The sequence below is a fragment of the Antechinus flavipes genome, chromosome 2 (genome assembly GCF_016432865.1).
Source record: "Antechinus flavipes isolate AdamAnt ecotype Samford, QLD, Australia chromosome 2, AdamAnt_v2, whole genome shotgun sequence".
NCBI classification, from domain to species: Eukaryota; Metazoa; Chordata; class Mammalia; order Dasyuromorphia; family Dasyuridae; genus Antechinus; species Antechinus flavipes.
The window spans coordinates 111,937,684-111,951,514 of record NC_067399.1 but is presented as its reverse complement, the minus strand read 5'-3'; positions in this window follow the sequence as shown (position 1 = coordinate 111,951,514).

Genomic DNA, 13,831 nt, shown 5'->3' with positions numbered 1-13,831 from the left:
TGGAAAGTTCTCCCTGTTCACTTTTGAAACTAACAGTTTGATTTTCTTCTTTCCTTTTTCTAATCAAATTAACTAAAAGTTTATCTATTTTATTGGGGTTTTTTCATAAAATCAACTCAGTTTTATTTATTAATTCAATAATTTTCTTACTTTCAATTTTATTAATCTCTCCTTTTATTTCCAGAATTTCAAATTTGGTAGGGTTTTTAATTTGGTCTTTTTCCAGCTTTTTAAATTGTAAACACAATTCAATTATCTTTTCTTTCTCTATTTTATATAAGTAAGCATTTAAAGACATAAAATTTCCCCTAATAACCACTTTGGCTGCATCCCACAAATTTTGGTATAATGTCTAATTATTTTTATTCTCTTGGATGAACTCATTGATTGTGTCTATGATTTGTTGTTTCACCCATTCATTCTTTAGGATTAGATTATTTAGCTTCCGATTAATTTTTTATCTATTTTCCCCTGGCCTTTTACTGGATATGAGTTTTATTGCATCATGATCTGAAAAAAAAATGCCTTTACTATGTTTGCCTTTCGGCATTTGATTTTGAGATTTTAAATGCCCTAGTACATGATCAATTTTTGTATAGGTTCCATGAACCACTGAGAAAAAAGTATATTCCTTTCTGTCTCTATTTCATTTTCTCCAAAGAGCTATAAATCATAACTTTTTAAAAATTCTATTTACCTCTCTAATTTCTTTCTTATTTATTTTCTGGTTTCATTTATCTAATTCTGACAGAGCAACGTTGAGATCTCCCACTAGTATAGTTTTGCTGTCTATTTCTTTTTGCAGCTCTCTTAACTTCTCCTCTAGGAATTTAGATGCTATACCACTTGATCCATATATGCTGAGTATTGAACTTGTTTCATTATTTATGATACCCTTTAGCAAGATATAGTTTCATTCCTTATCTCTGTTTACTAGATTTATTTTTGCTTTTGCTTGATCTGAGATCAGGATCGCTACCCTTGCTTTTTTAACTTCACCTGGAGCATAATAGATTCCTTTATTCTGTATGTATCACTCTATTTTAAATGTGTTTCTTGTAAACAACAAATTGTAGGATTCTGCCTTTTAATCCAGTCTGTTATCCACTTCTGTTTTATGGGAGAGTTCATCCCATTCACATGCACAGTTAAAATAACTAATTCTGTATTTCCTGCCATCTTATTTACCCCAAGTTATGCTTTTCTCTTTCCTTTCCCCCTTTTCCCCTCCCCAGTATTTTGCTTCTGACTACCACCTCCCTTAGAACAGCCCTCCCCTTTTACAGCCCCTTCCCCTTTCTTATACATTTCCCTCACTACTTCTGTTTTCCCTTCTATTAGCCTTTCTCTTTCTTTTCCCCTTTCCCCTCTCACTTCCCTATAAGGTGAGATAAGTTTCTCTATGAAGCCAAATATGTCTGATATTCTCTCTTTGAGCCAAATCTTATGAGAGTAAGATTCACACAATGTTCATGCCCCTGCCTTCTTTCTCTCAATTATAATAGGTCTTCTTTGCCTCTTCATGAGATGTAATTTTCCTCATTTTACCCCCATTTTCCTCTTTTTCCAGTATAACCCCCTTTCCACCTGTAGTTTTTTTATATTATCACAATAAAATCAAATTATACCTATATACTCTAAGTATTCCCATAATAGAAATATAGTTCTCAAGAGTTCTTTCCTTTTTACCTTTTTATGTTTGTCTTGAGTTCTGTATTTGGAAATCAATTTTTTTGTTCAGCTCTGGTCTTTTCATCAGAAACAAATGAAATTCCCATGTATCATTGAATATCCATTTTCTTCCCTGAAACATAATGCTCAATTTAGCTACATAGTTGATTTTTGGCTGCAATCCAAGTTCCTTTCCCTTTTGGAATATCAGATTCTAGGACCTTCAATCCTTTTAAGATAGAAGCTGCTAGGTCCTGGTCAATCCTGATTGTGGCTCCTTGATATTTAAATTGTTTTCTTTCTGGCTGCTTGTAATATTTTTATTCTTGATCCGATAATTCTGATATTTAGCTACTATATTGCTTGGGGTTTTAATTTTGGGGTCTCTTTCAAGAGGTGATCAGGGAATTCTTTCAATGACTATTTTACCTTTGATTCTAGGGCATCAGGGCAGTTTTCCTTGATGATTTCCTGAAAGATAATGTCAAGACTCTTTTTTTTATCATGGCTTTCAGGAAGTCCAATAATCCTTAGATTGTCTCTCCTAGATCTACTTTCCAGGTCAGTTATTTTTCCAAAGAGGTATTTTACATTTTCTTCTATTTTTTTTTCATTTTTTTGGTTTTGATTGACTGATTCTCAAAGTCTTACTGAGTCATTCACTTCCATTTGTTCACTTCTAATTTTTAGTATATTATTTTCTTCAGTTACCTTTTTAAGCCCTGTTTGTATTTGACCAATTGAATTTTTACATTAATTGTTTTGTCCATTGCATTTTTTCCTCCTTTCACAAATTCTGCTTTTCAATGAATTGGTTTCTTTTTCATATCTATTTTGTAAGGAGTTATATGCTTTTTCCATTTCATTAAATTTATTTTGTAAGGAGTAATATGCTTTTCCCATTTCATCATATTTATTTTTTAAGAGGTTTTCTTCACATAATTTCTGTTTTTCCTTTTCCAAACCTTCTTGCAAAGATCTCATTTCCTTTCCTCTCTTCCAAGAAAGCCTTGTGAAATGAAGACCAGCTCATATCTCCCTTTGGGGCTTGATCTGGTATTGATTTGCTTTTAGAAACCTCAGCATTTGAGTTCTGTTCTCTCTCTCCATAAAAGCTGTCTGTGGTCAGAGTTCTTTTTGCTTTTTTGCTCATTTTTTTAAGGCTTGAATTTGCTCTTAAGACAAAGGGGCAATAGTCACTTTAGTTTGTCCTAGGGCAGTTCTGATGACTGACTTCTGTTGCTGGGTAATTGCAGTCAAGTCCCCCATTTTTCTGGGGCTCACTGGCTTACAGTTTGCCCTTTGTATTTGGCTTTGGGTGTTTTGCAGAAAATCTGCTAAATCACCTGCTTGCAACCAGGACAGAGTAGCCAAAGAGGCTCCCATAAGATTCCCCAGTGCTCAGATGCCCCACCCCAACTCCTTGCCCTAGGCTCCATACTCTGCAGTCTGGGCTTGGCAGACTGTCCCCCTGCCCGATTGAAACAGACCTATTCTGAAATTCTTCCAAAGGATTTTCTTCTGGAAATGTGTTTTACTCCAAATATTTGTGGGTCCTGTCACACCAAAACCAGTTCAGAGGCTTAATCTGCTGTTGGTTTGAGAAAACTTCAGAGGAGGTCACAGAAAGTCATATCTGCTCTCTGCCATCTTGGTTCCATCCCTGAAACATTACTTTTTGAAAGGAAGGAAGGAAGGTAGCAAGAAAGGAAGGAATACTACAAAATGGCGTTGTGAACACCTACATCATCTAAGATGAAGGGACCCTCTTCTATGACAAGACATTCTGTGTTTCTCTACCACATGGGTAGTAGCAGCATTTTCAAGTTTGCTAGCCCCAACATACCACATTTCATAATAAATGCAAAATGAATACAAGACTAGAATGTTAAATATAACACCATTAAAATTAGAAGAGAAGCAGATCATATATCTTTTATAGAAATGAGTAGCAGATATATTCCAAGCAAAGCAAGAAATAGAAACAATTACAAGGGATAAAGGTTAATTTTAATTACAGAAGGTTGAAAAGCTTTTGCACAAACAAAAGTAACATATATAGAACAAAAAAAGCAAATGGCCTGAGAAAATCTTTTTATATAATATATTTGACAAGGATTTGACATCCAAGATAGTTAACTAAGAGAAATACATGGAGAAGGGATATTCTCTAGTAGATAAGTGATCAAAAGATATGAATAAAAAGTTCTCAAAAGAGGAATTACAGACTATCAGCAATTTTGAAAGAATGTTCCAAAGTACTGCTACTAAGAGGAAAAAAAAAAACTCTGAACGTTAAAACTTACCAACAAAGTGATAAAGATGACAAAAGATTCAAATAGTCAATATTAAAGGGGTATAAAAATACAAGCACACCATCTCTGATTGTTATAACCATTCTGGAAATCAAATTGGAATTAACCAAATAACATCTTATGTCCATACCCTTTGAACCAGAGATTCTACTACTAGGTATACACCACAAGGATATTATTGACTAAAACATACATATACCACATACTCCATTTACACTGAAATATTTTTAACATCATTTTTTATAGTAGAAACAAACTGAAAACTTAGTAGATACCTATTGGCTGGGGAATGATTAAACAAATTATCATACATAAACACATATTACTGTGTTATAAGAAATGATGATCATGAAGCAAAGTGTTATAAACATCAAAGGCTGTATAAAAGTTATGGTGTTTTCAGGTTACTTGTTTAATAATCACTGAATTGACAGTAGACTATTCATTGTACCCCAAGACTTTTTTACTCACATTGGTTTTACTCCCCAGACAAGATATATTTTACAGAATGTTTTGTATAAAGTACATAAACATATAATTGTTCTATATTTGAAGGGGTATCTGGTGTTGTCATCATATTATAATACATGTTTTATTTTTTTAAAAAAAGAAGCCTAAAAAAAATCAGTTTTATCTGAAGGTTACTAATTCATGTATCACTGTGAAGAATTTGAAACAATTATTTTGAATTTTATTTAGCCCATCCATTTTCCAGTTTTACTGAGAAGTAAGAATTCCATCTTTTGACAATTGTTCTGTTATCTATGATATTAACAATATGAATGTTTTGTTTCTCATTTGATTCAACTTTAATTTCTATTGAATAAAAAAACTTTGCAAATAGAAATTTTCCTCATCCTTCATTTTTAAAGGTTCTTTCTTGCTTTTCAGGCTTCTGTAGTAAACTTTTTGATTAATAACGAATTGTTTTTTTTTTCTTTTTTCACTGCTTTGGTCCTTTGTTTTACTTTATGACCTGATTTCAAATGTTGGCTAAAGGAATCTAGAATGTTGGAGATATTTGTATTTTTTTAAATTCCTTTCTGAATGTTGGTTCTTTCTTCCCATTAATTTTTTTTTAATTTTTATTTTTTGCTGAGGCAATTGGGGTAAGTGACTTGCCCAGGGTCAAAATGGGCAAGTGTCTGAGACCAAATTTGTCCTCCTGACTTCAGGGCTGCTGCTCTATCCACTATGCCACCTAGCTGCCCCTTTGTTTCCCTTTAATTAAACAATATGGCATTCAAGTTTTTTCTACTTCATGTTACAGCTCATTAGTAATGTAATCTTCCAAAGCCTTTTTAAAGATCTTTAGAAGATCTCAAGTTGTTTCTTCCATATTTTGATATTTGTCTTTAAAGATATTCTTTGATTGTTCTTTTCTCCTTCTGGGTCTTACTAAGAAACTGGTGCAATATTTACAAAGGTTTTACTCTTCTGTTTTTAAAATTAAATTTATTTAGTATTTTATTTTTCCTCGGTTACATATAAAAACAATTTTTAACATTTGTTTTTAAAACTTTAATTTCCAAATTCTCTCCTTCCTGAAATAGGAAGCAATCTGATATAGGTCATGCAAAACATTTCCATAATAGTCATTTTGTGAAAAAAAATATATATAGACCGCCTCCCCCCCAAAAAAAAACTCAAGAAAAATAAGGAAAAAAATTTAAAAGTATGCTTCAATCTGTATTCATACACTATGAGTTCTTTCTCTAGGTATGAATAATATTTTTCATTATAAGTGCTTGAGAGCTGTCTTAGATTATTGTATTACTGAAAATAGCTGAGTCATTCATAGTTGATCATCTTACAATATTGCTATTACTTTTTACACAATATATTTTGCTTTGCATTAGTTCACTAGCTGTGAGTCTTCCCAGGTTTTTCTAAGAGTATTTTGTTCATTTCTTACAGCACAATAGTTTCTTGTTTTTGTTTTTGTTATTTTTTTTTTGCTGAAGCAATTGGGGTTAAGTGACCTACCTAGGGTCACACAGCTAGGAAGTGTTTAGTATCTGAGGTCAGATTTGAACTCGGATCTTCCTGACTTCAGGGCTGGTATTCTATCCACTGAGCCACCTAGCTGCCCCAGCACAATAGTATTACAACATAATCATATACCACAATTTATTCAATCATTCCCCAATTGATGGACACCTCAATTTTTAATTCTTTGCCACTAGAAAAGAACTGCCATAAATATTCTTTCCCTTTTTGTTTCTTATCTCTCTTGGAATACAGACCTAGTAGTGGTATTGCTACATCAAAGAGTACACATGATTTTGTAGACTTTGGGGCATTATTCCAATTTGCTCTATAGAATGACTGAATTATTTCACAACTCCACCAATAATGCATTAACGTCTCATTTTCCCCACATCCCCCCTACTATTTGTCAATTTCCCTTTCTGTCTTATTAGCCAATCTAATAGATATAAGGTAGTCATCAGAATTGTTTCAATTTTTATTTCTCCAAACAAAAATTCACATGTCTATAGATAACTTTTGACTACTTTATCTGAGAACTGCTCATATTTTTGATCATTTATGAATTAGGCAAATTTTTAAAAATAAATTTGACTCAGTTCTCTATATATTTGAGAAATTAAGTCTCTATCAGAAAAATTTGCTTTAACTTTTCTTTTACAAATTGATATCTAGATTTCCCTTCATCCTATTCCCACTCCCATTAATTCTATTTTCTTTCTCTTCTTTCACCCAGTCCCTCCTCAAAAGTGTTTTGCTTCTAATTACCCTTTCCCCCAATCTGCCCTCCCTTCTGTCAAACTCCACTTCATACAAAGCACAGAAGCCTAGATCCCAAGTATGTAATGGAAAGAATGATAAGCCAACTTTTATATGGGATCAAATAGCAAATGAGAACTCTGCAGGTCAAAGATGACAGTGGATCATATGTAAATGACAAATTATGTAAAGAAAGTTTCCTTAGTTCACATAGCAAGAATGGAACACATTTGATGAACATTTTGACTTGCAATTGATTATATTTTCAAGATAATTTGTAGGCAATATATATAAAGCAACACTAAGAAGACCCCAGTGCTGATAATTCTTTTTAAACCAGAATGTGTGACACCATTATCCTGGTGCATAGGGAACAACTGGTGCTCTGTGACCACAACCTAATTGTTGTTAATATCTACCACCTTCTCCCTTTTATGCTCTATGGTTTTTTTTTTTCAAAATATATGCAAGGATAAATTTTCAATATTGACCCTTGAAAAACTTTGTGTTCCATTTCCCCCCCTCCCCTCCATCCTTTTGGTTGGTTTTGGATTGTTTTCTTTTTCATATCTATTTTGTAAGGACTTAGATGCTTTTTCCATTTCATCAAATCTGTTTTGAAGGGAGTTAAGGAGTTCCTTCAGATAATTTCTGTTTTTCCTTTTCCATACCTTCTTGCAAAGATTTAATTCCTTTCCCTGTTTTTCTTCTCTCTTTTATGATTCTTTTTGAATTCTTCCAATTTTTCTGGCCTTTGAAATGGGGACCAACTCATATTACCCTTTGGGGCTTCATCTGGAGCTGATTTGCCTTTTGGAATCACATGTTTTGAGGTCTGTATCTCCATAAAAGCTGTGGTGAGAGTTCTTTTTGCTTTTTTGCTCACTTTTTTTTAAGGGTTAAGCTCTGCTTTTAAGGCAAAGAGATGGCTTCAGTTTGCCCTGGGGCCTGTGTTTCTGACTGACTTCTGGTACTGGATAGGTGTGGCCAAGTCCCTTGTTCTAGGGTTTGGGGGCTCCAATTTGCCTTTCATATTTGCTTTGGGTGTTTTACAGCAAACCTGCTGAACTACTGACCTGTAACTAGGACAGAGTAGCCTACAAGCCTCAAAGTAGCTTCCCTTCCTGGTTCCCTGTCTCAGCTCCTTGCCCTGGGGTTCCTGTGCTGTGTGTCTGGAAATTTGTTGTACTTTAAATATTTGTGGGTTCTGTCACTTCTAAACCAGTTCAGAGGCTTAATCTGCTGTTGATTTGAGGGAAGCTTGGAGGAGGTTGCACAGAGAAGTGATTACTCTCTGCCATCTTAGCTCTGTCCCCTGAAAATATTTAATAAATGGTTTTATTTTGTTTTGTTTTGTTTTTACTGAGTGGCTTAACATTATTTATCAGCATATCCAATTAGTTGTCCCTTCATAATTGTCATACTCTCAATAAAATCATTTTGACATATGGGCTAAACCAGGTTAAAGGTAACTGACAGGCCTAAAACCCATTGTTAAGTTGGAGAGGTGTCTGGCATGTAAAGACTTCCCTTGATCAAATGCCAGAGGAAAAAAAATTTATTCTGATGGCCTTGAGGATGACTGAAACAGGTATTGTAGAGAATTTAGAGTTGGTCAGGTATCAAAGACACCAATATCATTCACTGCAGCCATGTTGCTACTGGACTTCAATGACTTTCGAAGAGAGGGTGAGGCTGACAATTTGTGCAACTCTACCCTACTTAAATCCAATGCTAGGGGCAACTAGATGGTGAAGTGGATAGAGCAACAGCCCTGAAGTTAGGAGGACCTGAATTCAAATCTGGCTTCAGACACAACACTTCCTAGCTGCATGATTCCAGGCAAGTCACTTAACCCCAATTGCCTCAGCAAAAAATTAAAAAATAAAAAAATTAAATTAAAAATTAATTTTAAAAAATCCCATTCATGTATGAGTTAAGTTACCACCCTATGTAGGATAAATTGCAATTCTGATGATTTTGTAAGGGATATGGCATTTCTGGGATTGCTTAGGGCTGATTTAAAAGGTAATTAAATGAACCCAAATCTAAACCTTCTTTGGGAGAGAAACAGTGTACAGGATATGTTGGAGAAAACAGAGGAATGAAGGATTTGGGATCTAGGAAAATCACTTTGATTACTGAATAGAGAATGGATTGGAGTGGGGAGAGACATTAGGCAATCAGACCCATTCAGCAGATTATTGTAATTATTAATTATTAATAATTCAAAAAGTTTTAACAAAATAGTTTATATATGTGGTCATGGATACATCACAACCTCTCAACTTCTCAGTTTCCTCATCTATAAAATGAAGATAATAATAATACTTGCACTATTTACTTCTTAGCATTAAAGTGAATAAAGTATCTCACAAACCTTAAAGCATTACATAAATATGAATTTATACAACCTCAAAAAGATTCCAGGCAATTTCAATGTTTTAGAACAGAAAGAAATCTAAATTTAATGGAGAAAGACAAACTTTTTTGTGTATGTATTTCTTTTTTAGCAATTTAAATAGGGACATTACAGCTGGAACCAAATAGTAATCATTTCCTGTGGTTTTCTACCATATAACAACATTATCTTTGCAGGTCCAAATATTATTCCTATGTTCCTCTTCAATATCACTTGTTTTGAAGTCTCTCTTGTTCTGGAATGAAGCCAAGTTTCTGAAGACACATTTCTGTATAAACATCATCAACAGGATAGAGAAAGATCTTTTCAATTATATTGTTCAATCTCAGTGTTAGCTTGCCAGCATTAAGAAACACAGCTTTCATGCAGAAAGAGAAAAGATGCCTTCAAAAATACTTTTCAGAGGTACATTAATTTGTTATCATGTCAGAATTTAATGTTTTTGATAATATCATTGAGAAATAGGTTTTTTACTTTCACTTTGAATATATACATCAAGGAAGAGCATATATTTAGAGCTGGAAGAGATCTTAAAGATTATCAAATCTTCATTTTAGAGATGAGAAAACTAATGCAGAGAGGTTAATAGACTTGACCAGGACTTCACAAGCTAGGAAGTATCTGAGTTGATATTCAACCTCAGCTCCATTCTTCTTTACTCCAAGTATAACAATTTACCCATTACATCAGCCTGCCTCTATAGTATTTCTGGACTCATGAGTATTTACCAAAACATCATCAGAAATACTACTCTCTAGAGAGTATTATCTTAGGAAAATTTTTCTCATTATTTTTAGTTCCTAAAATTAATTTCCAAACCACACTGCCTGAACTCAAGCATCCTTCTCATCCCTCTTCCATTGGACTCTACTCCTAGAACTCAGCTTCAGTAAGTGAATTTTCATAGAATATTGCCAAGAACCAGATTTCCATGTCAGTTCAATCATCCATGCATTCATTTATTCACCCATTTATTCTCTACACTAAATGCCCCAAATATTCACTTTTTAATCAAAATATTTATGATATTTAAGAACCAATAAAAAGAAAAGTTTTATGCTTGCATTTGCCTTATAGGTATATCAACGCAACAATAACTTCATCATCTTCGGCAAAGCAGGAAATCTTTCAAGTTGTCTGGCAAGTTTTTAAAAATCTTTATGATCAATATGTGAACATTTCATTCATTAGTGTGAGAACTCCCTCAAAATCCTAATCTGCTGACATCACAGGTTGGTTCATTGAGATTCAGAACACATCTTAGAAATAAAATTTTCCTTCAGAATCATATTGACAATTTTGCACAAAATAGGACTGTATAGTTTATTTAATTTCTCTTGTTCTTTATTCTAATAGCTTTGGCCACTTTAAAATTCTTCCAGAATTTGCCTTTGGCCATTCTTCTTCCAAGACATTCATTCCAAAACTGCTTTTCCTGGCTACTATTTTTGGTTATCTCTACATTAAAACACTTTAAAAAAAAAAAAAAACCTGTCATGACAATACCCATTACCTTTATTTTTTTTTTGGCATCCAGAACTTCTTCCTCATAGCTAAAAAGGAAAGGGAGAAATTGTTAATTTTTAAAAGTAGAATTGATAGGAGATATGAGGAGATCCTTTTGCATTTCAGATCATAGGACAGAGAGCCCTTATTAAGTCATCCCAATTCATAATTCTTCAAAGTCAAAAAGGACTTCAGAGGCCATTTTATTTATCCTTAATCTGAGCAAGAATCATTTTTATAACACATTCTATAAATGCTCTGACAACCTTTGCTTAAAACCCCTCAGGGATAGAGAAATCCACAATCCTCCAAGGCATTCCATTTTACCATTCCAATTTTGGCCAATTCTTAATGGTAGAAATGATTTTCCTTATTCTTCTCTTACATTTCCTTAGGGCAGAGGTGATTGACAGCTTGGAATAGATTAAGTCACATAGAGAGTAAGTAATGGAGTTAGAATTATAGCCCTTTTCTGACTCCAAATCATATCTAAAAAATCTTCCTCCGACACTTATTCCTATATTTTCTTTACATGGGAAAGGGGTGAGGAGAAGATGGCATTGTTTTTTTTTTCTTTTTTCAAATAATAGTTTTCTATTTTCAAAATATATTCAAAGAGTTTTCAATATTCACCCTTGTAAAACCTTGTATTCCAAATTTTTCTCCCTCCCTTCCCTCCACCTCATCCCTTAGAAACAAGTAATATAATATGTTGACCATGTGCAATTCCTCTGTATATATTTCCACACTTATCATGCAGCACAAGAAAAATCAGATCAAAAAGGGAAAAAAATGAGAAAAAAAACAAAAAGCAAGCAAATAAAAACAACAAAAACAGTGAAAATACTATGTTGTGATCCACATTGAGTCCCACAATCCTCTCTCTGAGTGCAGATGGTTTTTTCCATTAAGTCTATTGCAATTAGTCTGAATCATCCCATTGTTGAAAAAAGCCACCTCCATCAGAATTGATTATCACATGATCTTGTTGCTGTATACTATGTTCCCTTTGTTCTACCAACTTCACTTAGCTTCAGTTCATGTAAGTCTTTCCAGGCTTTTTTGAAATAATCATCCTGATTGTTTCTTACAGAACAATAATATTTCATAACCATTTCACAAACCATAACTTATTCTGGCATTTCCTAACTGATGAATATTTACTCAGTTTCCAGTTCCTTGCCACTATAAAAAAGGCCTGCTACAAACATTTTTGCACATGTGGGTTCTTTTCCCTTTTTTATGATCTCTTTAGGATAGACCCATTATTGACATTGCTGGATCAAAGGGTATGCAAAGTTTGATAGCCCTTTGGCATAGTTGCAAAGTGCTCTCCAGAATGATTGGATCAGTTCACAATTCCACCACCAACAATGTATTAATATTAAAAAGGAAGGAAGGAAGGAAGGAAGGAAGGAAGGAAGGAAGGAAGGAAGGAAGGAAGGAAGGAAGGAAGGAAGGAAGGGCCAGAGTGAAGGTTCAATTGTATGCAAGCTATACATGGGTCCCCCCCCAAAAAAAAATTTTAAAACTAATTAACAAACAAACAACAATATTCAATAAACATGTTACCAAATGAATAAGGCATATCTATTAGCACACATTTACAAACTTGAAAATACTAAACAGCTACTTCCTCACTTCTGAAATATCATCTCTTGGAAAATGACTCAATCAGACTCTACTGTTATCACCCGTTAGGACATACTACCTGTAAATCATAAATCTCTTCATTTTTCTAGGCAAGGGACAGATGAACTTATCTGGAATTTAGAAGGCAAAGCAAAGAAATTTAGGATTCTAAAGGATTTATTAAACAAGCTATATTCCATTTAAAAGTATCTTTAAGAAGTCAAACACATTTAGATCTAACCTTACACAAAATGTAACCCGAAATATTCTAAGTCTAGAAGATTCCCTACTTTCTCCCTGCCCAAATACGCGGAAAAGGAGGGAGGAGATGGATGGAATCTGAATAGTTCTAAGGCAAAAAAGAAATAAGCCTTTTTTTGTCCCCCAAGCAGATTTTTCTTGAAAAGAAAGAAATAGGGTACGAAATCCAATATCAAAAATGATACTAGGATAAATATAACTGAGATTTTGAAAGATGGGACTGGTTAGAACAGGCTATGAAAGGAAAAGGATGGGCTTTGGGAGAACTGGTATATAGAAGGAAGTGGAAATAGAAAGGAGATGATTATGAGGAGGCTAAAGGGTTTGAAGAAATCTTTCTGGAGCCAAGTGTATTGGAAAAATGCTTTTCCCTTCCTGAAGGTCTTTACTTGGTCTCAATTTTCTCAGTCCTACCTCTTGGTTGGGACAAATGGGGGTTAAAGGTGGACAGGGAGAGTGTTATGTCTTCTGGGGAGGGGTCAAGCTAAAAGGCTAAGAGTGACATGTCCACTGACTCCACATAGAATGTTATAAGAGGAAAAGGAAGAGGCAGGAGCCAAGAAATCCTTACTTATACACCAGAAACAAACATTTCTTTTGACTTCTGGGAACAGCAAGAATCAATATAGTGACTCAAATGCTCAATAAAAATCCATATGTATAAAGTCTGATATCAAAACTTCTTATCTAAGCATCGATTTTTTGCTAGTTAATGTTGTTGAGTCATTTTTCAATTGTCTAGCTCTTCATTATGATCCTATTTGCAGTTTTCTTGGCAAAAATAATGGAGTGGTGTGCCATTTCCTTTCCAGCTCATTTTATAGATGAGGAAACTGAGGCAAAAAAGGGTTAAGTGACTTGCTTAGGATCACATAAGTAATAAATGCATGAGGCCAAATTTGAACTTAGGAATATGAGTCTTCCTAACTCTAGGTACAGTAATCTGTCCTAAATCACTTGAGTTGTCCCTTGCTAGCTAATAATTATTTTCAAAAAGACTAGATACCATAATAAAATGTTTAGACACTATGGAACCTCATACAGCTTTGTTCTGAAAAAACCACCCCTTTACAGAAAACGTCATTTCTTCCCACAGCCACAGTCATAATTCTGTTGGCTCACAAAATAGCCATATATTCTATTCTACAGACTCATCATATAAGGGTCAGTAACACAAAACTTTATCACTTTAATAAATTTAAATGTGACTAACAAAATTTTATTTGACATCCAAAAATGAAGAAGAAATCATTAATTCCTTCACTAATTGCTTCAA